At 38.8% G+C, this 27,114-nt stretch overlaps 1 protein-coding gene across 2 annotated transcripts in view; it reads right to left on the reverse strand.

Moving 5' to 3' along the window:
• Positions 1-27,114, reverse strand: part of KdelR (ER lumen protein-retaining receptor) — a 140,198-nt gene that overhangs the window by 23,937 nt on the left and 89,147 nt on the right. Inside the window, exon 6 of one of the 2 annotated variants that reach the window (XR_011392395.1) lies at positions 12,584-12,778. The exons of the other annotated variant lie outside the window; for it this stretch is intronic. The gene's annotated coding sequence lies outside the window, so the exon portion shown is untranslated. The remainder of the gene's footprint in view (positions 1-12,583; positions 12,779-27,114) is intronic. 2 annotated transcript variants of the gene reach the window in all.

Raw genomic sequence — 27,114 nt, forward strand, 5'->3', positions numbered from 1 at the left:
ACTACGAATTCTCTGCATTATATTCACACCACACATTGCCCTCAGACATGACATCTCCACTGCCTCCAGCCTTCTCCTCGCTGCAACATTCATCACCCATGCTTCACACCCATATAAGAGTGTTGGTAAAACTATACTCTCATACATTCCCCTCTTTGCCTCCAAGGACAAAGTTCTTTGTCTCCACAGACTCCTAAGTGCACCACTCACCCTTTTCCCCTCATCAATTCTATGATTCACCTCATCCTTCATAGACCCATCCGCTGACACGTCCACTCCCAAATATCTGAATACATTCACCTCCTCCATCCTCTCTCCCTCCAATCTGATATCCAATCTTTCATCACCTAATATTTTTGTTATCCTCATAACCTTACTCTTTCCTGTATTCACTTTTAATTTTCTTCTTTTGCACACCCTACCAAATTCATCCACCAATCTCTGCAACTTCTCTTCAGAATCTCCCAGGAGCACAGTGTCATCAGCAAAGAGCAACTGTTACAACTCCCACTTTATGTGTGATTCTTTATCTTTTAACTCCATGCCTCTTGTCAAGACCCTCACATTTACTTCTCTTACAACCCCATCTATAAATATATTAAACAACCACGGTGACATCACACATCCTTGTCTTAGGCCTACTTTTACTGGGAAAAAATTTCCCTCTCTCCTACATACTCTAACTTGAGCCTCACTATCTTCGTAAAAACTCTTCACTGCTTTCAGTAACCTACCTCCTACACCATACACTTGCAACATCTGCCACATTGCCCCCTTATCCACCCTGTCGTATGCCTTTTCCAAATCCATAAATGCCACAAAGACCTCTTTAGCCTTATCTAAATACTGTTCACTTATATGTTTCACTGTAAACACCTGGTCCACACACCCCCTACCTTTCCTAAAGCCTCCTTGTTCATCTGCTATCCTATTCTCCGCCTTACTCTTAATTCTTTCAATAATAACTACCATACACTTTACCAGGTATACTCAGCAGACTTATCCCCCTATAATTTTTGCACTCTTTTATCCCCTTTGCCTTTATACAAAGGAACTATGCATGCTCTCTGCCAATCCCTAGGTACCTTACCCTCTTCCATACATTTATTAAATAATTGCACCAACCACTCCAAAACTATATCCCCACCTGCTTTTAACATTTCTATCTTTATCCCATCAATCCCGGCTGCCTTACCCCCTTTCATTTTACCTACTGCCTCACGAACTTCCCCCACACTCACAACTGGCTCTTCCTCACTCCTACAAGATGTTATTCCTCCTTGCCCTATACACGAAATCACAGCTTCCCTATCTTCATCAACATTTAACAATTTCTCAAAATATTCCCTCCATCTTCCCAATACCTCTAACTCTCCATTTAATAACTCTCCTCTCCTATTTTTAACTGACAAATCCATTTGTTCTCTAGGCTTATGTCGCTATTTATTCCCTCATCTATGTCATTTATGTAAACTGTGAACAACGGGCCCAACACTGACCCCTGAGGAACACCGCTTGTGATGTGCCCCCATTCTGATTTCTCCCCATTTATGCAAACACACTGCTGTCTATTTGTCAGCCATGCCTCTACCCAGGAAAAAAATTTCTCCTCCTATTCCGTGTGCCTTAAGTCTCCTCAATAGCCTCTGGTGTGGCACTATCGAAAGCCTTACTGAAGTCCACATACACTATCACGAAAGCCTTACTTAAGTCCATATACACAATATCAAATAATATAATAAACTCCATATAGAATATAATATCAGAAGCCCCAATTATATATATACCGTCCTATTACACATCCCTCCAAACTGCCAATATCCCAAACCCCTCCTTTAAAGTGCAGGCATTGTACTTCCCATTTCCAGCACTCAAGTCCGGCTATATAAAAATAACTGGTTTCCCTGACTCCCTTCACTAAATATTACCCTGCTCACACTCCAACCGCTCGTCAGGTCCCAAACACCATTCGTCTCCATTCACTCCTATTTAACACACTCGTGCGTGCTAGCTTGAAGTCCAAGCCCCTCACCCACATAACCTCCTTTACCCACTCCACCCTTTTTGAGGATGACCCCTACCCTGGCTTCCTTTCCCTACAGTTTTATATGCTCTCCATGTCATTCTACTTTGATTCATTCTCTATAAATGACCAAACCACCTCAACCCCTCAACCATCAGGAGATGTTGGATAAAAAGTAAAATTGGGTTGCGGCAACCTTACTCAACACAAGGAAAATCTGTTCTCTTTCCAATTCATATATACTACATAACTATGTACAGTGGACCCTCAGTTAACTCTCTGACTGTTTCTGTCGTATATATATATACATCTTACGAGCCACTGTGTTTGACATATATACTCAAAAAAGCTAGCGGCTTCAAATCAAGCAGGAGAAAGCTGGTAGGCCCACATGAGAGAGAATGGGTCTGTGTGGTCAGTGTGCACCATATAAAAAAACCTGCAGCACGCAGTGCATAATGAGAAAAAAAAATCAGACCGTTTTTTGGATTAAAACGCAGACTTTGTGGTCTATTTTCGTATGGTATTTATGATTGTATTCCCGTTTTTTTTTGGTCTCATTTGATAGAATGGAAAACATATTATAGAAATAGAGGTGATTTTGATTGGTTTTACTATGAAAAAAAACCTTGAAATGGAGTTCAAAGCAGGGGAAATGTTTGATTTTTGCCAATGTTCAAAAGTAAACAAATGATACCATTGTCCAATAAATGTCCAACTAGCCATTCTAATATGCAGTCACGAATGGGTTGACATTATTTATACAATTATTATAATATTTCAGTCGTCTGCCTAACAGTAAATCTTCTATTTTTTGTTTGAATAAAAATTCAAAGTAGAAATCAAGAGTAATATCAGAGGGGCCTGGAGATATGACTGATGAACAAAGAAAATGTTATTTTCGAGCCAGCAATGTCTGCATTGTTCATTCTGGACCCTATTTTGAAATTGGCATATTTTTTAATTTGCGTGAAACTGGCCAAACTGCAAATTTCTGACCACGTTATTGGGTAGTTGAAATTGGTAAATGGACAGTTTCTTGTACTAAATTGATGGAACAAATGGAGTTCTAAAGAAATAGCTATGAGTTTGGTCAACTGGAACAATGGAATTAGCCGAAAATGGGGCTCAAACTGGGCGAAATCGCCGATTCGTAAATATCGCCGAGGTCGCTAATTTCGCGAGAGCGTAATTACGTAAGTTTTCCATCAAATTTCGTCCTTTTGGTGTCATTACCATCAGGAAAAGATTATCATTTCATAAGAATTTTTTTTTTTTTTCGAAAATTTTTCGACACTAGGAGACACCTCAGGATTTGGGGTTTCAACAGTCAAGGGGTTAATGATACTATCGGATAGTGATAAAATCACATACCAATGCGTTTTTGTGTCAAAATATTGGTTCAGCTAACACTAAAAAACTCAGTTAGGGACATTCATCCCGAATGTGTCCGCGCGGCCTGAGCCCATGTACAGCCAGTGTGCCATTGTTTACAAGTCAGGGAGGACGATTCCAAGTGTACATGCGATATATTTTGTATTATTCCATTGTTTTTAGGGCTTATAACTGCTAAATAAGCCACCATGGGCCCAAAGAAAGTTTCTAGTGACAGCCCTGTGATAAAGAAGGCAAGAAACACAATAAAATTCAAGAAAAAACTCATAGCAAAGCACCAAAGTGGAGGAGGAAGAGAGAGGGGAGAATATGCCTTCTGCAGTGATTCAGTGATTCTACAATATGTACGATACTAAAGCAGCAGGTATCGATAAAGGCTATAGTGCCAGCCAGCAATAAAGTGTAGAATTAACAGTGTAGCAAGTAAGTTGAGTGAGTAAGAGATAGAAAAACTACACGAAAGTAACTCTCCAATGTTGTTGGATGTGTATTGAGCCAATGAACATATGCCGGCCTGCTACATATCTTCCACCACCTTAAACCTCTGCCAGCATCTTCTCCATCAAACTAATTAAACTAACATCTCCTCCAAGATGTGTGTAAATATATAAGTGCAAGTAAAAAAGTTGTAGGTAGCAGGTTGGTAGCAACCGCCCAGGGAGGTACTACCATCCTGCCGAGTGTAAAACTGAAACCTGTAATTGTTTTACAAGAAGGTAGGATTGCTGGTGTCTTTTTTCTGTCTCAAACGTGCAAAATTTCAAGTACGTCTTGCTACTTCTACTTATACTTAGGTCACACTACACATACAAGTATATATATACACACCCCTCTGGGTTTTCTTCTATTTTCTTTCTAGTTCTTGTTCTTGTTTATTTCCTCTTATCTCCATGGGGAAGTGGAACAGAATTCTTCCTCCGTAAGCCATGCGTGTTGTAAGAGGCAACTAAAATGCCGGGAGCAAGGGCCTAGTAACCCCTTCTCCTGTATAACTTACTAAATTTAAAAGAGTAACTTTCATTTTTCTTTTTGGGCCACCCTGCCTTGGTGGGATACGGCCGGTTGTTGAAAGAAGAAAGAAATAAGAAAATAAATACAGTGGACCCTCGACCAGCGATGGCATCGATTAACGATAAATCTGACTAGCGATACATTTTATCGCAAAAATTTTGCCTTGATTAGCGCTAAAAAACTCTACCAACACTATTCCTTCCATCTGAGACGCGTCCACTTCTGGCCAGTGTTTACAAGCCAGCCAGCCACCGCGGTCGCTTCCAAGCATACAATCGGAACATTTCATATTATCACAGCCCTTTTAGTGATTGCACCTGCAAAATAAGTCACCATGGGCCCCAAGAAAGCTTCTAGTGCCAACCCTACAGCAAAAAGGGTGAGAATTACTATGGATATGAAGAAAGAGATCATTGCTAAGTATGAAAGTGGAGTGCATGTCTCCGAGCTGGCCAGGCTGTACACAAAACCCCAATCAACCATCGCTACTACTGTGGCCAAGAAAACGGCAATCAAGGAAGCTGTTCTTGCCAAAGGTGCAACTGTGTTTTCGAAACTGAGATCGCAAGTGATAGAAGATGTTGAGAGACTGTTATTGGTATGGATAAACGAAAAACACATAGCAGGAAATAGCATCTCTCAAGCGATCATATGTGAAAAGGCTAGAAAGTTGCATGACGATTTAATTAGAAAAATGCCAGCAACTTGTGGTGATGTGAGTGAATTTAAGGCCAGCAAAGGTTGGTTTGAGAGATTTAAGAATCGTAGTGGCATACATAGTGTGATAAGGCATGGTGAGGCTGCCAGTTTGGACCAAAAAGCAGCTGAAAAATATGTGCAGGAATTCAAGGAGTACATAGACAGTGAAGGACTGAAACCTGAACAAGTGTTTAATGGTGACAATGTTGTGAAACACGTTAGGAATGTCATAAAGGAACGGGAGATACAGGCCTCTATGGGCAGACATGTTGTGCGACAGAGGTCCAGTGACACTCAAGCTGGTCCTAGTGGCATTAAAAGAAGGGAAGTAACCCCAAAAAAGGACTTGCCACCTCAAGTAATAATGGAAGGGGATTCCCCTTCTAAACACTAAGACCATCAACACACTCCCCTCTTCCCATCCCATCAATCATCACCAGATCTTCAATAAAGTTAAGTGTCATATAACTGTGCATGTCTTCTTCAGTTTGTGTGTATTAAAATTAATATTTCATGTGTTAAAAAAATTTTTTTTCAATACTTTTGGGTGTCTTGCACAGATTAATTTGATTTCCATTATTTCTTATGGGGAAAATTAACTTGACTAACGATTATTTTGACTAACAACAAGCTCTCAGGAACGGATTAATAGCGTTTGTCGAGGGTCCACTGTATAAGTGTAAATATAAGAGAACCCCAATGGAATTACGCAAGTCACTGACTTTTTTTTGGGTTATCCTAGGTAATTACACATATGCTGTTATATATGATAATCTATGTACATAACTGTATTCAGGGCCGGATTACCGCATAGGCAAACTAGGCATTTGCCTAGGGCCTCGCGCATTTCGGGGCCCCGCAGTCCAAGGGGTTCAGGGGCTCATCCAAGACTGCGCACATGGTGCAAGTGCAAAGGGGTCCCTACCTAAAAAGTTCAAGTGTTCGGAGAGTAAAATTGATTTTTAAAAATTAATCAAAACAAAAATAAATAATGAAATAAAATAAAAATAAATAAACCTAACCATAGATGGCAACTCTCAACACGCCTTTGTTTACATCAGAACAGCTATGTTTTCCCGCTAATGGGCGAGTATGGGAGATTCCTCTCCAATTTTCTGTAGTAATTACACGTTATCTAGACTTGTACTGTGACAAATTAACTGAATTGTTGTTGATAGACATTGATGTGTATGGATAAATGTTTGTTTTCGCCTCTAAATGTTAAGGGAGGTACCTGATAGGGTTACTTGACCAGTAAAGACTCATGGACCAGTAAAGACGCATTTTTGGTAAAAATACTATAAAGAAAAACCTAAAAACGCAAACTGACTTCCGTTTGTAGGTTTTAAAAGCACTTTGTCCTGTCTTTAAGTCTATCATTTCAATAACAGATCTCAATTGATTGATGCTCTACATCACTTCCGTCGCAAATGCTTAGTTTTCAAGTTGTGACGAAAGTGATGTAGAACCTCAATTAATTTACTACATATTTCCCCAGAAACACATAAGCCACATCAGAAAATCGTTGGTTGGGTGAAACTGAAAATTGTCCCTGCATTCTTTAATTCTCATGCCCTTATCTATGGTGGTAGGCCATATATCATGCAAAACAATGATTAGTTTAGTTATGAAAATGGTAATATAAATACCATTGTGCATTGTTCTTGGACTCGGTATGATTTCTGTTTAAGTAAATTGGAGATCAAGGAGGATGAATTAGTAAAATATTCGTAGCCCAAATCACTAACCTAATCTATGGTAAAAGTTCTGTATATGACTCCTTTCTGGTAACGTTTTGAATTTTTAGATGCGCAGCCAGAGGAAAGGGGGCTACAAGGGCCATATCCCCCCAATTGACAAAAAAAAATTTAATAATACATGTAATTAAAAAATTAATAATAATTGATAATGAAAAATTTGTATTTGCATGATTACAGACAGTGATACATCCTCATTATGGCATCTCGTGAATGTGATGTTGGACGTTCTTATGCGAGCGAGTCACAGAAAAGAAAGAAGAAAATTCAAGAACAGAAAAAGAAAGATGTAGGAAGCTGCAGAAAGATCACAGACATGCTCACGAAAACAGTTTCTGATGTTACCAGTACAGTTGAATCTGCAGATACATCAGATCATACAGGAAGCCCTCCCTCCATTATTTCTCAGCCAGCATCTACTTCTTTTGTGTCTTCTCTCAATGTTTCAATGGACATTTCATCCGCAGGATTTGTCTTAAAAGATCCTGCCTCATGGCCAAATGTAATCCCAGATTCTCTACGTAATGCTTTCATTGCAGACAACTTCAGTCAAACTCTGAACATTGACTTTAGGAAATCAGCAAGGATTTATGATGATGGAAGTCGTCGTCGTTTAAAGTCATCTGTGTTTCATAGGAAGCTTGCAAATTCAGGAACTGTGAAAAGATCATGGATGGTATACTCTGAAAGCTCAGGAAAAGTGTACTGTTCAGCATGCAAGCTATTTTCTACCAAAGAAAATACCTTCACACAGGGGTTCAATGACTGGAAAAATTCCAAGCATTTCGAGGAACATGAAAACAGCACCACTCACAGGAGCTGCATTTTAGTCAGTGTATTTCGTGCACAGAAAAAAGGCTTATTGGATTCTCATTTGGAAAATCAAACTGAAAAAGAGCGCACTTATTGGAGAAAAGTTCTAGAAAGAGTTGTTGCTGTTGTAAAATTCTTAGCTCTAAGAGGACTTGCTTTCCGTGGAGAAAATGAGGTTTTTGGTTCGGAAAACAATGGCAATTTCATAGGGATCATAGAACTGTTAGCACAATTCGATCCATTCTTAGCAAATCATGTGTCACGCCTTGGGAATGCAGGAAGAGGCACTGTATCTTACATGTCATCTACTATATGTAATGAATTTATTGAACTGATGACTAAGAAGGTCCTCAATAACATCATAGCAGCTGTGAAAACTGCAAAATACTTTGCAATAAGTGTAGATTCAACACCAGATATTTCACATACAGATCAATTGACATTCATTGTTCGCTTTGTCGACTCCAGTGGTAAGCCTGTAGAGTGCTTTATAAAATTCATTCCTCTTTCAGGCCATGATGGAGAAACAATGATGAATGTAGTACTGGATACTCTGCTTGAACATGATCTCTCTATTATGGATTGCCGTGGCCAGAGCTACGACAATGCAAGTAACATGTCGGGTAAATATTATGGATTGCAAGCCCGTATCAAGCAAATCAACCCACTTCCTGAATATGTGCCCTGCTCAGCACATTCTCTTAATCTTGTTGGGTCATGTGCTGCGGAGTGTTGTGTCGCTGCAGTTTCATTTTTTTTGGACTTTTACAAGCACTCTAATTTTTTCTCTGCTTCAACGCATCGGTGGAGTATACTCAAGTCAACCATTCATGGAGATGTCATCAAATCATTATCAACAACAAGGTGGTCAGCGCAGCATGATGCAACACATGCTTTGAAAGACAGCTTTGCTGAAATACGTTCTGCTTTGATCCAAATAGCAGAGGATGAAGACCAGACAGCAACTACAAGAAGCGAAGCAGCCAGCTTAGCATCAAAATTGGAACATTTTGAATTGGCCTTACTCTGTGTGCTTTGGGACTGTATACTGGAACGGTTAAATGCCACGAACAAGACACTTCAGAAAATTGAAATTGAAATGGCTACTTGTGCTAACCTCTATGCAGGCTTAGTGGAATTTGTAAGCTCACTTCGCAATGATGAAGCTTTTGAAATGTTTGAAGAGAAAGCTAAACTGCTGGTGAAAGACTACAGTTACCGGGCTGATCATCAGCGGTCAAGGAAGAGGAAACGCAATTTTGAAGAGCCAGACAATGAAATTGTGTTGCTATCAAGGCAGAAATGTAAGACAGCTACATACTTCGTCATTCTGGATTCACTGATTACAGAATTGGTGAAAAGAAAAGAAATCTACCAGAATCTCAATGACAAGTTTGGATTTCTGTTCAAAATTACTACTATGCCAGATGCAGAATTGAGAGAAGCTGCATTAAAGTTGCAACAACACCTTTCAGCAGATGTTCAGGACACATTTGTTGAAGAAATAGTTCATTTTTCTGGGTATATGAATCAGATTAAAGCTCCACCTGAAAAATGTGCACCCTCAGCTGCTTTGAAACATTTAAGAAATGCAGGTATCTCAGAAACCTTCCCTAATGTTGACATAGTGTATCGCCTTTACCTAACACTTCCAGCTACTAACTGTGAAGGAGAACGTTCATTTTCTGTTTTGAAAAGAGTGAAAAACCAGCTCCGTTCAACAATGAGCCAAGACAAATTGTGTAACCTAGCCTTGTTGACCACTGAGTCTGATCTAACAAGAAATATTGATTTTCAGAATATAATTGATGATTTTGCCAATATGAAATCCAGAAAAAAGTTTATTTAAGAAGTGCCTGTGAATATAAACAATTCTTTACTTTCTTGAGTTTATATGATTTGATAGTCTTATGCATGATGCAATGATAACAATAATGGTCAGTGATTTATAAAGGGAATAATAGTGCTGTAGTGGTTATGCTGAATATAATAGGTACATGATATCACTACTTTAATAGCCTAATCTAGTGATACTATGCTGTCTTGAGTTTATTCTCTTTAAAATGCATGATTTAACAAGATAGTTATAATGGCTATTGGTAAATGGTTTTGGTTGTCTTGATGTACTTTCCCTATTAAATTTAATCTAAATAGCCAGAATGTATTTAATTAGACCTTAAACAGGCTCACACCGACCCCCACCCCCAAGCTGGAAGGGGTCGCTTCGCTTACCCGTAACTCAAAGGGGCCCCGCCGATCTGAATAGCCTAGGGCCCGGAGACTTCTTAATCCGGCCCTGACTATTCGCATATACCTCAATGAACTTACTTATTTGTAAATTAAAATGTAAATATTTCTTTTTTATAAATTACATATATTGTTTGTGGATAGTGGTGGTGGCAGAAGCCTCCTCCACCACTAATATGTATGGCTTCTCTCAGTGGCCCTTGTAAACCCAACAACAACACTTACAACACTTAGTACTCCTCACATACATTATGACATTTTATTCATTCTAGAGTATATATCATGTTTCTATGCTATTAATATTGTTTATTATGTCATAATAAATGAATTGTGATAGATAAATAAGCCGTAGAGATATTAGCGTCACATTGAAGCATAATAAACTCTCCTTCCTCTTGCCTCCTACATGCCCGCTACACTCCCTGCATGCCCGCTACACTCCCTGCATGCCCGCTACACTCCCTGCATGCCCGCTACACTCCCTGCATGCCCGCTACACTCCCTGCATGCCCGCTACACTCCCTGCATGCCCGCTACACTCCCTGCATGCCCGCTACACTCCCTGCATGCCCGCTACACTCCCTGCATGCCCGCTACACTCCCTGCATGCCCGCTACACTCCCTGCATGCCCGCTACACTCCCTGCATGCCCGCTACACTCCCTGCATGCCCGCTACACTCCCTGCATGCCCGCTACACTCCCTGCATGCCCGCTACACTCCCTGCATGCCCGCTACACTCCCTGCATGCCCGCTACACTCCCTGCATGCCCGCTACACTCCCTGCATGCCCGCTACACTCCCTGCATGCCCGCTACACTCCCTGCATGCCCGCTACACTCCCTGCATGCTCGCTACACTCCCTGCATGCCCGCTACACTCCATCAAACTACATAATTAAACTAACATCTCCTCCAAGGTAAGTGCAAATATTTCTTATTTATAAATCAAGATGTAAATATTTCTTATTTATAAATTACGTACATATACATACAGTGGAACCTCGGCTTACGAATTTAATCCGTTGCATGACCTTGTTCGTATCCCAATTTGTTCGTATGCTGAGTCAATTTTCCTCATTTAAATTAATTGATATGGCATTAATCCATTCCACCAGAATTCCTGCTCTCAGGAGGCATGACAAAATACTTCAATATGTTAAAATCAACTCTACGGCTTATTTATATATCACAATTCATCTAATTTCACCATCACTCAAGGAATGCACAACAGGTCCATCATTGTCAATGTTCATCATTTCATCGATGTCAGCTTCCTGTAACTCCATTAGCACACAGTCAAGATGAGTAAATAGAATTGTCAACACTTATTTCTTGGGTACGTTTATTCTATTAGTGGGTTGGATCTGTGAAGGACCTGCCTAGTATGGGCCAACAGGCCTGCTGCAGCGTATTATCATTAGTACGCATGTATAATAATAATAAATTATTATTATTATTATTAATAATTCAGGGAAGTGGAGCACAGATCCAATTCCCTTGATCAAGAGCCCCTCACCAAGGAACCTCTCTTGAGGGGGAAGTCTGTATCCTGAAATTTCGTTCGTATCCAGAAGCAAAAAACTATCGAGTGACTCTTCGTATCCTGAAAAATTCGCATGGTGGGGCATTCATAAGCCGAGGTTTCACTGTATTATTTGTGGATAGTGGTGACGGCAGAAGCCTCCTCCACCACTATGTACACCCAACACTTACTCCTCTCATACATTATGACATTTTATTCATTCTAGAGTATATATCATGTTTCTATGTTATTAATATTGTTTATGTCATACTAGATGAATTGTGATAGATAAATAAAGCTGTAGAGTTGATAATGGCGTCATATTGAAGTACTATTCTGTCATGCCTCCTGACAGCAGAAACGGATTAATTGGATTTCCATTATTTCTTATGGGGAAAATTAAATCAGATCATGATAAAATCGATTAAGGACAAGCTCTCTGGAATGGATTAATATCGGTAACTGAGGGTCCACTGTACTCCATTAACATACTCAAGTTCCACTGCTACAAATTCATCAATCCATAAGCACTGTTATACATCCTATGGCCCATTATTCACAAAGTGGGCTAGGCTCATAGCTCTGTTTCACATATATTATAATGTTATGTGCAAGCTTACCTAGTGGTAATGGGAGTCCAGAATGCAAACCCTTCCCTCCCTTTTTTTCTCATCAATGACCAAGTAAAAACCACCTCATCAACCCAGCAATAAAAAGAAAACTAAGCTACAGAACACGTCAATGAATTTCTCTCCAAAACATCTTTAGCACTAATACATACAATACCAGACTTACTTTTATGAGCACAGTTCAATCTTAGTCCACATCTACACGCCAATTTCAAATCTATCAATACTACAAAAAAGGTGAACAAAAAATACATAAGCAAATATACCTTATATAATGAAACAATATTCTACATCAATACCAGTTTTATTTCAGGACAAAAATGAACAATGTTGAAACAGTCAAGATGCTAAACACTTCATAAAAACAAATATCCAACTGTCCAATGATCTGCAAGAGGTGTTTAATACTGTTAATCACATTCTACTCTAACTGAAACATGAAAGGCTTAGAGGTCATTCATACTTAAGTACTTTATCAAATCTTACCTTAATGACAGACACCAATATGTAACCATTATAACATCTTCAACTTTACTTATAAATATCGGTGTTCCTCAAAGTTGAATCCTGAGCCCACTCCTATTCCTACTTTATATCAGTGAATACCAATGTCACCAAACATCTTAAATCCATCTGCTTTTTTGTTGATATCACTTTTGTCACCTCAAAACACAGACACAGCTGCAGTAAACAACATAGCAAGTGATGAACACAAAACACACACTTTTATAACTTTTGTTCTATATTTAATATGTAACTAAAGTAACATATTTAATATAGAACAAAAGTTTGCATATAAAACACTATTTGACTAAACTGAAAATAAAACAAGGACCCAAATAAAAATTGGGTTAACTGACATTTAGATAAAAAGAAAAACTTGGTCAATTTCAGGAACCACTGTACACTTGGACAAAACTAATTCAACATTTTTATCAAGCACATTCAAAACTGTATTGAAAAGAGTATTATTATTAGTCACAAAAAAAAAAAGCTAAACCCATATAGGACTTTCAATGCCCCATGGAAGGAAAAAGGGGGCTGACATCAAGTAAAAAAATTGGTGTAATTAGTTAAGTCAGTCTGCACTGAAAGTGAGACTTAAGAAAACAGCCACGATGAGGTCATCAAGGATTTGAAGTACAGGGTGAAAATGGAGTCAACCTCTTCTTTGATAAGTACAAAAATCAATCAATCAATACTTGTAGGCAATAATCAATCAATCAATATTTGATGGCACTAGGTATTTCTCTACAAGATGGCCAAAAGTCTCTCATTTGTCCAGCTCTCAGTCGAGTGAGTATCTTCCCAAAACTGACAGCACTCGAAAGAGGATGACCACAAACAAGAGATACTTCATTTTAACCCTTTCACTGTTAGTCCTGTAACATTACGGTTTGGAATCCAGTGTCAGTCCCGTAATAGTACGCCAAAATTCTAGCGACTTCTAATCTTGCAGGAGAAAGCTGGTAGGCCTACATATGAGAGAATGGGTCTGAATGGTCTGTGTGCACAGTATTAAAAATATCCTGCAGCACGCAGTGCATGAGAAAAAAAAAATCCGACAGTGTTTTTCATTTACAACAGCGACTTTGCAGTGCATTTTCATATGGTATTTATGGTTGTATTCTCATTTTTTTGGTCTCATTTGACAGAATGGAAGATAAATTACAGAATGGTTTAGGGACTAAAATTACCTTCAAATTGAGCTCAAAGTAGCGGAAATGTTCAATTTTTGCTGATGTTCATGAGCAAACAAATCACGTCACATGTCCAATACCATTACTGCAAAGCAGTAAATCTTTTATTTTTTGTGTGAATAAAAATTCAAAAAGGAATGCAAGTGTAATAGAGGGGCCTGGAGATGTGACTAATGAACAGAGAAAATGTTATTTTAGTGCTAGGAATATTTACACAGTTTACTCTGGACCCTATTTTGAAAATGGCCTTCCTTCAATCGTTTATGAAATTGGCCAAATTACCAATTTCTGATCACTTTATTGGGTAGTTGAAATTGGTAAATAGGCGGCTTCTTTACTCAATCGATAGAACAAAAGTAGTTCTAGCGAAATAGCCATGAGTTTGGTCGACTGGAACAATGGAATTGGCCGAAAATAGGGCTCAAAGTGGGCAAAATCGATAATGTGTAATTCCACAAGTTTCCCCTTAAATTTTGCAGTTTTGGTTTCCTTACCACCATGAAAAGGTTCTCTATCATTTCATAAGAAATTTTAGTTTTTTTTTTTTTCCTGAAAATTCTTTGACACCAAGAGCAAGTTTGTGAGCAGGGGTCTCGACAGCAAAAGGGTTAAAACAGCTTCTTCATTACTAAACTCAGACCAGGTGAGTTCCAGGGCAAGACATCCAGTGTTTAACACCTTACTATATCCAAACCTGCTCAAATCTGATACTCAAGGTTATAGTATTATCTAAATTTCCCTCTGCAAAACTCAGCTCAGTCTGACCTATAGATCAAGTGTTATGACCAACATTAATTAAAGGTTACAAGACAAACATATCGTTGGATCATCATAAATTGGAAAGTAATTATCACAGCAATAATATAATCCATATCTAGAATAAGAAGGTTGAAAGTTACTTCTCTAGATCAAAAAATAATATTTGAGCTCTTAACCTAGTTTAGAGGTTACTATACAACCTTTGGGGTACAACAAAAAAAAAAAAATTTAATTAAAAATAAAGATTGATGATCCGTATATAAGAAGGTGCAATAATAACTGTAAATATATATATGCCCTGAACTGAAAGAACATAAGAAGGTATCTGCAGGAGCAATGTCCTTAACACCCAGGGACCCAGAAAAAAAAGAATCTTTTTGTAACTGTTGAAAATGAAAGAGCAGCACTGAATGCAAAGGATGATGTACAAGGAAAATAAAAGCTTAGGAGGCAAAATATAATGCTAATTTGGTCTGCATACAAAGCACCCTTTCATTTTTACTGCTTATCCTCATGACACTTTTTTTTTTTTTTCAACAAGTCAGCCGTCTCCCACCGAGGCAGGGTGATCCAAAAAGAAAGAAAATCCCCAAAAAGAAAATACTTTCATCATTCAACACTTTCACCTCACTCACTCACACACAATCACTGTTTTTGCAGAGGTGCTCAGAACAACAGTTTAGAAGTACAGTGGACCCCCGTTAACAATATTTTTTCATGAATATGAATATGAACACACGAATGTTCAACACACAGGGAACAAAATAAAAATACACAATTGCTGGGAAGAAAAAAAATAACAGACAACACTGAGTTGTGATGCAGAATATGAGGTGAAAAATTACTGAAATACTTCACTGGAATACTGAGAACACAAGGTGATTCTGAAGTGTAACACAAGTTCTATACTGCTCATATGTTGCACACACAACAAAGGAAAAACACTAAGTACTTACTTCAAGTGTATAAAAAGATACACAACACAACGGACATAAGATAATGCACGAAAATTAACACTGAATTAAGGAGATTAAAAGAAATTAATGCAATCAGTACATGATAAACACTGAGTCTGATCAAGAGTCACTGAATGTCACTAAGAGAAAAATCACTGGAAACACAAAAGAAATGTCTCAACACTCGCAAATGTCTCTAAAAAAAAATATTATCGCTGTAACACTTGAAGAATGAGGTTGATGGATTGTTTATATGGTCTTGCTGCTGTCCTCTGCACAGGTGATCGTAGAATTGCGCTTACATCGGCGATACACACACACACACAGGAGGCTTTATAAAGGTGGCGCGAACACACTCTAGCTCTTGACCCCCTATGTGGTCCTTAAAATATGGTGCTACAACCCTTAGCAGTGCACCAAAACACTGATGAAGTAGGGTGAGTGGGTAATGGCTGAGCGAGGCGTCCGAGACCGGCAATGGTGCGACACAGGTGATCGTGAGTGGCTGGGCTTATGGGTTGAACGTCGTAAGTCTCACTGAGAACACCCACACTGCCCCGAAGATAATTCTAAGCCGGCTGGCTTAAAATAAACCCACGAAATACTACAACACCACAAGGATGAAAAAGAGCACTCAGAATGCTTGGAGCTTGAATCACAAGCGATGAAGACTACTCACGTGGCTTGCTTGAGTACTGGGGTAAGACACCTGGGTTAGTTACTAGCTGGCTTATCTTAACCCTTCACACAGAATGGCTTGATAACTTCACACGATGAGCACAGCAGGGGTGGAAGCTGGCTTGGCAGGCAAAGGAATTGGATGGAGTAGACTAGGCTCGACTGGGCTCGGTTGTTCTGACTCCCCCACCACAGACTGGAAGCTGGCTTATTTTGCAAACTCGGGTCAACCCCTCGGGAGTGATGCAAATAAGCAGACACACTAATACAAAGAGACTGACCAGTGAATGGTGTAGAAGCTTGGGAGAGTAGCTGGCTTGAGGTAGCTGGCTGGGGTGAACCTCGGTAGGCCTACTAGTGACACGAAATGGCCGTCTTGCTGGTCGAAAATTTATCTCCAGAAATCACTGTAATCGTCAGAATTACAGGCCCTCCGATGCCACCATTTATCGTAAGGGTTCCTTAATGGAGATATCGTAGGTTGAAGGCAGACACACTTGTTGGATGGTAACTATATTGTCAGTCTGAGATGGTGAGGGATGGAGCCCAGCTGCCTTGCCTGTCTGCTGAATGGTCTGCCGCCGAGTGAGAGCGGGGCAGAGATATGAGCCTACACATGTGCATCCTGTGACGTCACACAAAGCCACAGGCCTACAAGGGATCTCGTATCTAAAGCACATGGATGATACTAATATGCTATGCTATATAATACAGGGAATACAGGGATCAGCAACTATGCTGACACAGAAGTATGTTCAGGTGCCAGTACTGACCGAATTTGTTCCCATAAGGAATATTGTGATGTAGATTAGTCCATTTCAGACCCCCAAACATACACGTACAAATGCACTTACATAAATACACTTACATAATTGGTCGCATTGGGAGGTGATCGTTAAGCGGGGGTCCACTGTATATACGTATAAAGATACACAACATATCCCTCCCAACTGGCAATATCCCAAACCCTTCCTTTAGAGTGCAGGCATTGTACTTCCCATTTCCAGGACTCAAGTCCGGCTATATAAAAATAACCGGTTTCCCTGAATCCCTTCACTAAATATTACCCTGCTCACACTCCAACAGATCGTCAGATCTCAAATACCATTCGTCTCCCTTCACTCCTATCAAACACGCTCATGCACGGCTGCTGGAAGTCCAAGCCCCTTGCCCACAAAACCTCCCTTACCCCTTCCTTCCAACCTTTTCGAGGACGACCCCTACCCCTCCTTCTCCAACAGATTTAAATGCTCTCTATGCCATTCTACTTTGATCCATTCTCTCTAAATGACCAAACCACCTCAACAACCCCTCTTCAGCCCTCTGACTTATACTTTTATTAACTCCACACCTTCTCCTAATTTCCACACTCTGAATTTTCTGCATAATATTTACATCACACATTGCCCTTAGACAGGACATCTCCACTGCCTCCAACCGCCTCCTCGCTGCTGCATTCACAACCCAAGCTTCACACCCATATAAGTGTGTTGGTACTACTATACTTTCATACATTCCCTTCTTTGCCTCCATAGATAACGTTTTTTTGACTCCACATATACCTCAACACACCACTCACCTTTTTTCCTTCATCAATTCTATGATTAACCTCATCCTTCACAAATCCATCCGCCGACACGTCAACTCCCAATAAAAAAATTAGCCATAGCTGTGTATCATCCTTAGCAGATGATACTATAAGTCATCTTGGTAGAAGACAGGAAAAAAAAAAATTATCAACAAAGCCTATCAGTGGGCAAAGAAAAATAACATGAAGATTAATGGTGACAAATTCCAATTCATCAGATATGGGAAGAATGAAGAAATAAAAACACGTGATATAAAAATGCAGGAAGACCATCTTGCAGAACAAAAGGAACATGTGAAAGGCTTAAAATAATACAGTAAACCTTTGCTATAATGGGCCTCCACACAATTGACTTAAAATGGAAAAATCCACTGGGTAAATTGTACTTTTAACTCTTGTTTTCAAGATTAAAATGTTACTGAAAAATGAGGGTACAATACTATATTAGGTGTGCAGTAGGGTATTAAGTGCTTGCTTTTGCTATCTTTGAACATAATTCTAATTTAACAGACACTCAGACAGTCCACTATTAATCCATTATATTGAGGGTTTACTGAAATATCACATGACCCATCATCTAGAGAGCACAATAAGGCAAATATGTATGGGTTGATTAGTGAGAATGTTCAAACAAGAGGTCATGCCAATGATGGTATTGCCTTGAAAGGTTTTCAGACCATCTTTCAAGGCAGGCAAGATAACACAGCTGAAAAATGTTGACATCTTTTACTGCCCACACAAGTCAATAATACACATCTAAACTAATGACAATATCTTAAGGAACTTTTAATGAGATCTCTGAAAGATACTGGAGGGTCAGGTCCCAAATCTGCATTCCACAATAACTAAACCAGTGATCCTACCATGACCATCTCAGATTTTGCTGAAATTTGGGGTGTAGCAGCAACTGGGCTTCAAACAGTTCTAGAATTTTAGATCCAGATAGTATATTATACCTTGATCACCAGGGCCCAAAATGTGGGGTTAAGCTTAAGTGTCGTGGATGAGATCACAAGCAATCAGTTAAACTTCATAGGCTGCTGTGACAAACACACAAGTTAATAATTAATTACAGAAATCAGTATTAATTGCTTGTGACTCACTTTGGAGTTAGAGGCTATAACACAGAAGTGATGTAGATAAAGGTAGGAAGAAATACAAATAACTACTGTGAAAATACTGTCTCCAGAAGGAATTACTAGGTCACTGACAAGACAATCTGTCATGTACTCTATTGGAAGAAGGGTCTGAACCCCTGATCTAAAACCTCCACTCAGGATCAGAGGAAACAAAAATGAAATAAGAGAATCTTTTTCTGAAAGTAGCAAAACCAAAAGTACAAAATCCGATGGAAAACTTACAGAATTACACTCTTGCAAAGTTAGCGGTCTCAGCGACATTTATGCATCGGTGATTTTGCCTACTATGAGCCTTATTTTCAGACAATTCCATTGCTCCCATCGATCAAACTCATAGCTATTATATTTCACTAGTATTCCTTCTATTCTAATGATCGAGTATAAGAAACCACTCATTTACCTATTTCAACTACCCAATAAAGTGACCAGAAATTGGTAATTTGGCCAATTTCACACAATTCAAAAATTGCCAATTTAAAAACAGGGTCCAGAATAAACAATGTAGACATTTCTAGCACTAAAACAATATTTCTTCCGTTCATTAGTTACATCTCCAGGCCTCTCCTATATTATGCTTACTTTCCATATTGAATTTTTATTCTCACAAAAAATAGAAGATTTACTGTTATGCACACTACTGCATTATTATAATAATTGAATAAATGATGTCAGCACATTTGTGAACACACATCAGACTGACCAGTTGGATGCGAATTGGACGAGTGACTTAATATGTGTACTCTGGAATATTGGCAAAATCGAACATTTCCGCTACTGTGAGCTCAATTTCAAGCAAGTAAGATAAATTAGTTAAGTACAGGTCCTCCATCACAAATCCGGCATCATTGGGACCTGTAGTGTGCCGGATTACTGAGTTTGCCGAATTACAGAGTGGTTAGGTTAGAATACACTTAATAAAATTAACCAACTTGACTTGCACAGTTCATTGAACATCGGCAAAAATCAAACATTTCCGCTACTTTGAGCTCAATTTCAAGGTACTTTTCGTCATGAAAGCAATCAAAATCATGTCTATTTCTGTAATATATCTTCCATTCTATCAAATGAATCCAAAAAATGATAATACAACCATAAAAAAAACATACGAAAATATACTGCAAAGAGGCAGGTAATGGCTGAGAAGTTAACTCCCTTATTTATCGTCTGTCTTTTTTATTTTTGTTGTACGTTAAGAAGCACCTTTCCATCATACATTGACCAAGTTTCAATGAGATAGCCCAACAAACAACTGAGAAAAAAAAATATTTACCAAACATCATATATGGAAAGCCCAAGCCAGGTACTGGAAATAAGTCACTGTCTGACTTTTCTGGGTTATCCTAGGTTCTCTATACATACACTGCTATGTATGATAATCTATGTAACTGTATTTGTGTATACCTGAATAAACTTATTTACTACTAGTCTGTCAACTGAGTACAAGAAACTGCCCATTCACTTATTTCAACTACCCAATAAAGTGGTCAGAAATTGGCAATTTGGCCGATCTCACACAAATTTCAACAGATGCCAATTTCAAAATATGATCCAGAATAAACAATGCAGACATTCCTGGCACTAAAATAACATTTTCTCTGTTCATTAGTCACAGCTACAGGCCCCTCTTATATTACTCTTGCTTACCACTTGGAATTTTTATTCACAAAAAAAAAAAAAAAAAATACAAGATTTTCTGTTATGCAGACTGCTGCATTATTGTAATAATTGTATAAATAATGTCAATCCATTCTTGACTCCATACTGGAATTTAGACTGACAGGCGGACAGGTATTGAACGGTGACGTCATTTGTTTACTCTTGAGCTTCGCTAAAGAATAGAACATTTTCGCTGCTGTGAGCGCAATTTCAAGGTACTTTTCGTCATGAAAGCAATCAAAATCATATCTATTTCTGTAATATATCTTTCATTCTATCAAATGAGACCGAAAAAATGAGAATATAACCAGTAAATGCGAGGGTCTTGGCAAGAGGCGTGGAGTTAAAAGATAAAGAATCACACAAAGTGGGAGTTGTCACAGTTGCTCTTTGCTGATGACACTGTGCTCTTGGGAGATTCTGAAGAGAAGCTGCAGAGATTGGTGGATGAATTTGGTAGGGTGTGCAAAAGAAGAAAATTAAAAGTGAATACAGGAAAGAGTAAGGTAATGAGGATAACAAAAAGATTAGGTGATGAAAGATTGGATATCAGATTGGAGGGAGAGAGTATGGAGGAGGTGAATGTATTCAGATATTTGGGAGTGGACGTGTCAGCGGATGGGTCTATGAAAGATGAGGTGAATCATAGAATTGATGAGGGGAAAAGGGTGAGTGGTGCACTTAGGAGTCTGTGGAGACAAAGAACTTTGTCCTTGGAAGCAAAGAGGGGAATGTATGAGAGTATAGTTTTACCAACGCTCTTATATGGGTGTGAAGCATGGGTGATGAATGTTGCAGCGAGGAGAAGGCTGGAGGCAGTGGAGATGTCATGTCTGAGGGCAATGTGGGGTGTGAATATAATGCAGAGAATTCGTAGTTTGGAAGTTAGGAGGAGGTGCGGGATTACCAAAACTGTTGTCCAGAGGGCTGAGGAAGGGTTGTTGAGGTGGTTCGGACATGTAGAGAGAATGGAGCGAAACAGAAGGACTTCGAGAGTGTATCAGTCTGTAGTGGAAGGAAGGCGGGGTAGGGGTCGGCCTAGGAAAGGTTGGAGGGAGGGGGTAAAGGAGGTTTTGTGTGCGAGGGGCTTGGACTTCCAGCAGGCATGCGTGAGCGTGTTTGATAGGAGTGAATGGAGACAAATGGTTTTTAATACTTGCCGTGCTGTTGGAGTGTGAGCAAAGTAACATTTATGAAGGGGTTCAGGGAAACCGGCAGGCCGGACTTGAGTCCTGGAGATGGGAAGTACAGTGCCTGCACTCTGAAGGAGAGGTGTTAATGTTGCAGTTTAAAAATTGTAGTGTACAGCACCCTTCTGGCAAGAGAGTGATGGAGTGAATGATGGTGAAAGTTTCTTTTTCGGGCCACCCTGCCTTGGTGGGAATCGGCCAGTGTGATAATAAAAAAAATAAATAAATAACCATAATCATACAAAAATATACCGCTAAGCGGCCGCTAATGGCCGAGAAGTTAACTCCGATATTTATGGTCTGATTTCTTTCATTTTTGGTGTACGTGAAAAAGTATCTTTCAGTCATACATTGCCCAAGTTTGAATAAGATAACCCAACAAACTGAGAAAATAATAATAATAATAATATAATAATAATAATAATATCTTGATTTACTACACGTACAAGGTATACAGGCCTAGCTGACATCAGTGACATACTACTGTATAGAAAGGCACTTGTTATGCTGAGTATTTCAAGAAAATTAGGTCAGTGTCCCAGGATAACACCCACACTAGTCGACTAACACCCAGGTACCCATTTACTGATGGGTAAACATAGACAACAGGCGTAAAGAAACACGCCTAATGTTTCTACCCTGGCTGGGAATCGAATATTTACCAAAAATCATATATGGCTAACCCAAGCCAGGTACTAAAAATAAGCCACGTTGACTTTTTTTGGGTTATCCTAGGTTTTCTACACGTATGTTGCTGTGTGTGATAATCTAGAGAGAGAAAATAACTTTTGTTTCATGGCTATGGTGGAGTATGAGTGTATATCATAGTTAGCCTGCTATACTCCGTTTTCTCTAATATAAGCCTCCACGACAAGGATAGGAGAATGGTATTTGTTTACCATATCCTCTTCATAACTGTCGAACTGCTCGGTGTTAAGCCAAATATTATTCATTCTGGAGTATTTAACATGTTTTATGTTATTTATATTCTTTCTTATGTCATATTAGATCAATTGTGATAGGCAAATAAGCTGTAGTGTTGATATTAGCGTAATAATAAAGCATATTCTCCTGCTTCATGAGACTGAGCTCATGGCAACCGACAGTGGCTTCAAAGCCACCTTATCTTTAATGGATAATGTACTGTGTAGGTGGTTTACATAATGAGAAGCATTTCTTTTATTCATTGGAACCATGGCTAGGGCTAAAAGTAAGCAGGTTAAAACAATAAATGGAGAAAAAAAAAATTGGAATGGCTTATGCATCAAGTAGCGCCAAACAGTACCAGCAGGTTAGTGTGGCGACCCTGGAAATTTGAAATTATGCTAGCCAAAATTAGTGCCAAATAACTGAAGGAATCGAATAACTGAAGGAATCGAATAACTGATTGCCAGATTTGTGATGGCGGACCTGTATCATAATTATTAAGTTCAACACAATACTTATTCAAAAACCTAGTTGTAGTCACTCTCCTTCTTATGATTACAAACACTGATACAGATTTTAACCTTTTATTAAATGACTTACACGAATCAGACCAAGCTAACACATTACTCAGAACTAACAATAACATAACTATCTTTAATTACAATGTCAGATCCTTGAGCAAACATTACGATGATCTCACAGCATTACTCAATTCCCATAATTCCAGTATGTCAATCATCACACTCACAGAAACTTGGCTAAAGCCTGGCACTACAGATGTCTATGCCATTCCTGGATACACAGCTATACACAACTGTAGGACAGAGTAGCAAGGGGGTGGAACAGCTATATACTACCCAAATCAACTTTACTGTATCAATAATTCTTCCACAAGGGATGAGCATGGTGAATATATTATAGCTAAATTTAAATCAAAAGACCTGCAAAAAACCCTCAGTCATAAACATCTACTGAGTACCAGTCAAACATTTACCACTTCAGTGAAAAATTTGGGAATTTGATAACTGATGCACATATGAACAAAGACCACCTACTACTACCAGGAGATTTCAACATAACTACTACATGACCAGGACCCACGAGTAAATGAATTCACAAACACTGAGCAACTGAATGTTACTACCAACAATATCAAAACCTACAAGAATCTCCCAGAATAGTATCTCTTTATTGGACCACATCTGGACTAACACCATATCCCCTTTAAAATCAGGCATAATCACAGACAACACCACAGACCACTACCCTACCTTTCTCATAACCAACCTATGTAAATTGCCCCAAGACACTACTAAAGTTACCTTCAGACTGCATAATGAAACAGCTGTAAATAACTTTATAGCAGCTATGAATAATGTCGACTGGCATAATGAGCTTGAAACATATACAGACGCTAATGAATGTACACCTACCATCTGACTTACGACCTGCTCGACTTACGACCACTCGACTTACGACCCTGTTTTTTATGCCAAATTTCTAGGAAATAAAGAACTATTTGTGTTGTACACAGTGTTTATCTTAAACCTTACAGTATAAAATACAGTACTAACAGCATAAAAAGTAAAGTAAAACATGAAATACCAAAATAAAACAATAAAATAAAGTCATTACAAAAATGTTTTGTTGATATTCAGTAGTAAAGTTCGACTTACGACCATTTCGACTTACGACCGGTTTCTCGGAACCAAACTCGGTCGTAAGTCGGATGGTAGGTGTATTAATAATTTTATTAAAAGAACCCACTACCTCTATAACAAGCATTGCCTTAAAATAACTAAACAGCTCACAGCAAAGAGACTAAATAGTCCCTGGCTAACACCCACCATCCTCAAATCCATTAACACAAAACACCAACATGAAAAACAGTACAGAATGGGTCAAATAACTAAGAGACCAGTCTAAATATTACTCGTTAGCCCTTACCAGCCTGATAAGTTGGTCAAAAAAATTGTATTATGAAAACAGATTACAAAACATCAAAGGTGATATACAAAAGACCTGGAAAATCCAGTCTGAAATTCTAGTAACTAAAAGGATTTCCAAAAACAAAACAATCAAATTAACAAAATCAGACGAGCCCCTACTCCCACCAACTGAAACAGCAAACAGACTCGATGTTTTCTTCTCCACCATAGGAAAGAATCTAGCATTCAAAATCCCAAGCTCAAAAGTTTACCCGTTCATCAGACTACCTCACAGGCACCTACCCACATACACTATTCCTAGCTCCAACCAGCCCAACAGAGGTCTCGCTCATCATCAACACCCTTAAGAACAAGGCAGGAGATAAACAACTTGCCTACCTTTATGTACAAAAAAGCTTCACAAGTACTCTCACCAATTATTGCAACACTCTTTAACAAATCCACTGAATCCTCCACCCTCCCAGCAGTTCTCAAAATAGTGAGGGTTATCCCAATCCACAAAGGAGGTGATCAAGCTGAATTGAGTAACTATAGACCAATATCTAACTTACCACTACTCTCTAAAATCTTTGAAAAATTAATTCATAGATGGATCTATTCCTACCTCATCTCAAACAACATACTAAACCCATGTCAGTTTGGATTCATGAATAATAAAAGCACAAATGATGCTATTATACACATGCTAAAACTAATACAGGTCTCCCTCAACATTCACGTTTTCAACTTTCACGGGTTTCACACATTCGCGAATTCCCAACCGCCAAATTCCCAGCCACCAAATTCCCAGCCGCCAAATCATATTTAAGTTTCCCGCCACCTGCGAGTCCCTACTACCCTCCCTCCGACCCCCGCAACTGGCAGCCAGCCCTCCCACCACTCAGTGTGGTGAGTGTTTTGTTTATTCATTATTTGCTATTAAACTACAGTATAAATAATGTAAACCCATTCATGACTGCATATTGGAATGGCTATTCGAACAGGTATTAGACGGTGACATGTGTTTACTCTTGAACACTGCCAAGAATTAAACATTTCTGCTACAGCTAATAATAACAATAGTAGTAATAATAATAATAATAATAATAATAATAATAATAATAAATATGATATAATTGAAGAAGGAAATTGTACAAAAATACGAGGGAGTGGTTGACACATCGTCAAGTGTGACTTTGTTTATGCTGGAGTGAACATTAGTCTCCCTGCTCTTCCAACCATTTCACAATAATTCATTGTGTTTGGTGCTTGTAGATTGAGCGTGACTGGAGTGGTAGAGGCAGTGATTGAGGCAATGGTATTTAATAACATGCATGTTAATAATAATACACGTTATTAATAATATGTACTATTATTATTTATAACATATGTTATTAAATACCACTGCCTCAACTGCTGAATTATTGTGAAATGGTTGGAAGAGCAGGGAGACTAATGTTCACTCCAGTATAAACAAAGTCACACTGACGATGTGTCAACCACTCCCTCGTATTTTTGTACAATTTCCTTCTTCAATTATATTGTATTTATTATTATTATTATTATTATTATTACTATTGTTGTTATTAGCAATAGTAGAAATTTTCAATTCTTTGCTGTGTTCAAGAGTAAACACATGATGTCACCGTCTAATACTTTTCCTAATAGCCATTCCAATATGCAGTCATGAATGGGTTTACATTATTTATACTGTAGTTTAATACCAAATAATGAACAAACAAAACACTCGCCACACTGAGTGGTGGGAGGGCTGGCTGCCAGTTGCGGGGGTCGGAGGGAGGGTAGTAGGGACTCGCAGTGGTGGAGTGTGTTATTTAATAACGTACATCTTAACATACATGTTATTAAACAACATACGTTATTAAAGCATAACATGTACATATTTAGTACAATTTACTACATTTTCATGTATTTTATGATTATTCATGGTTCAACAAGTTAAGGAAGCAGTATTGTAATATATTTCCCTACAATATATTGGGGCACCAAACATTCACGGTTTTTCAACATTCGCGAGGCTCTTGATCCCCTAACCCTCGCGAATGTTAAGGGAGACCTGTATATACCGCTCTCGAGAATAAAGAAGTCCCACTGGGAATTTTCATTGACTTATGTGAAGCTTTTGATACAGTCGACCATGAATTGCTGCACACTAAATTAACACAATATGGTATAAGAGGCCACTCCCTCAAATACTTAAAATCATTACCTTAGTAACAGAAGCTAATACGTGTACACAAATGGCGCAAACTCTTTCACACAACCAATCACAGTAGTAGTCCCACAGGGAAGTGTCCTAGGACCACTCCTCTTTCTCATCTACATCAATGACCTACCGAATGCATCACAGCTATTCAAACCCATGTTATTTGCAGAAGACACTACATACGTCTTCTCACACCCAAACCCAGCCATACTTGCCAACACTGTCAATGCTGAATTGCAGAAAATATCTACCTGGATGATGACGAATAA

This window comes from Cherax quadricarinatus, chromosome 2 (genome assembly GCF_038502225.1).
Source record: "Cherax quadricarinatus isolate ZL_2023a chromosome 2, ASM3850222v1, whole genome shotgun sequence".
NCBI classification, from domain to species: Eukaryota; Metazoa; Arthropoda; class Malacostraca; order Decapoda; family Parastacidae; genus Cherax; species Cherax quadricarinatus.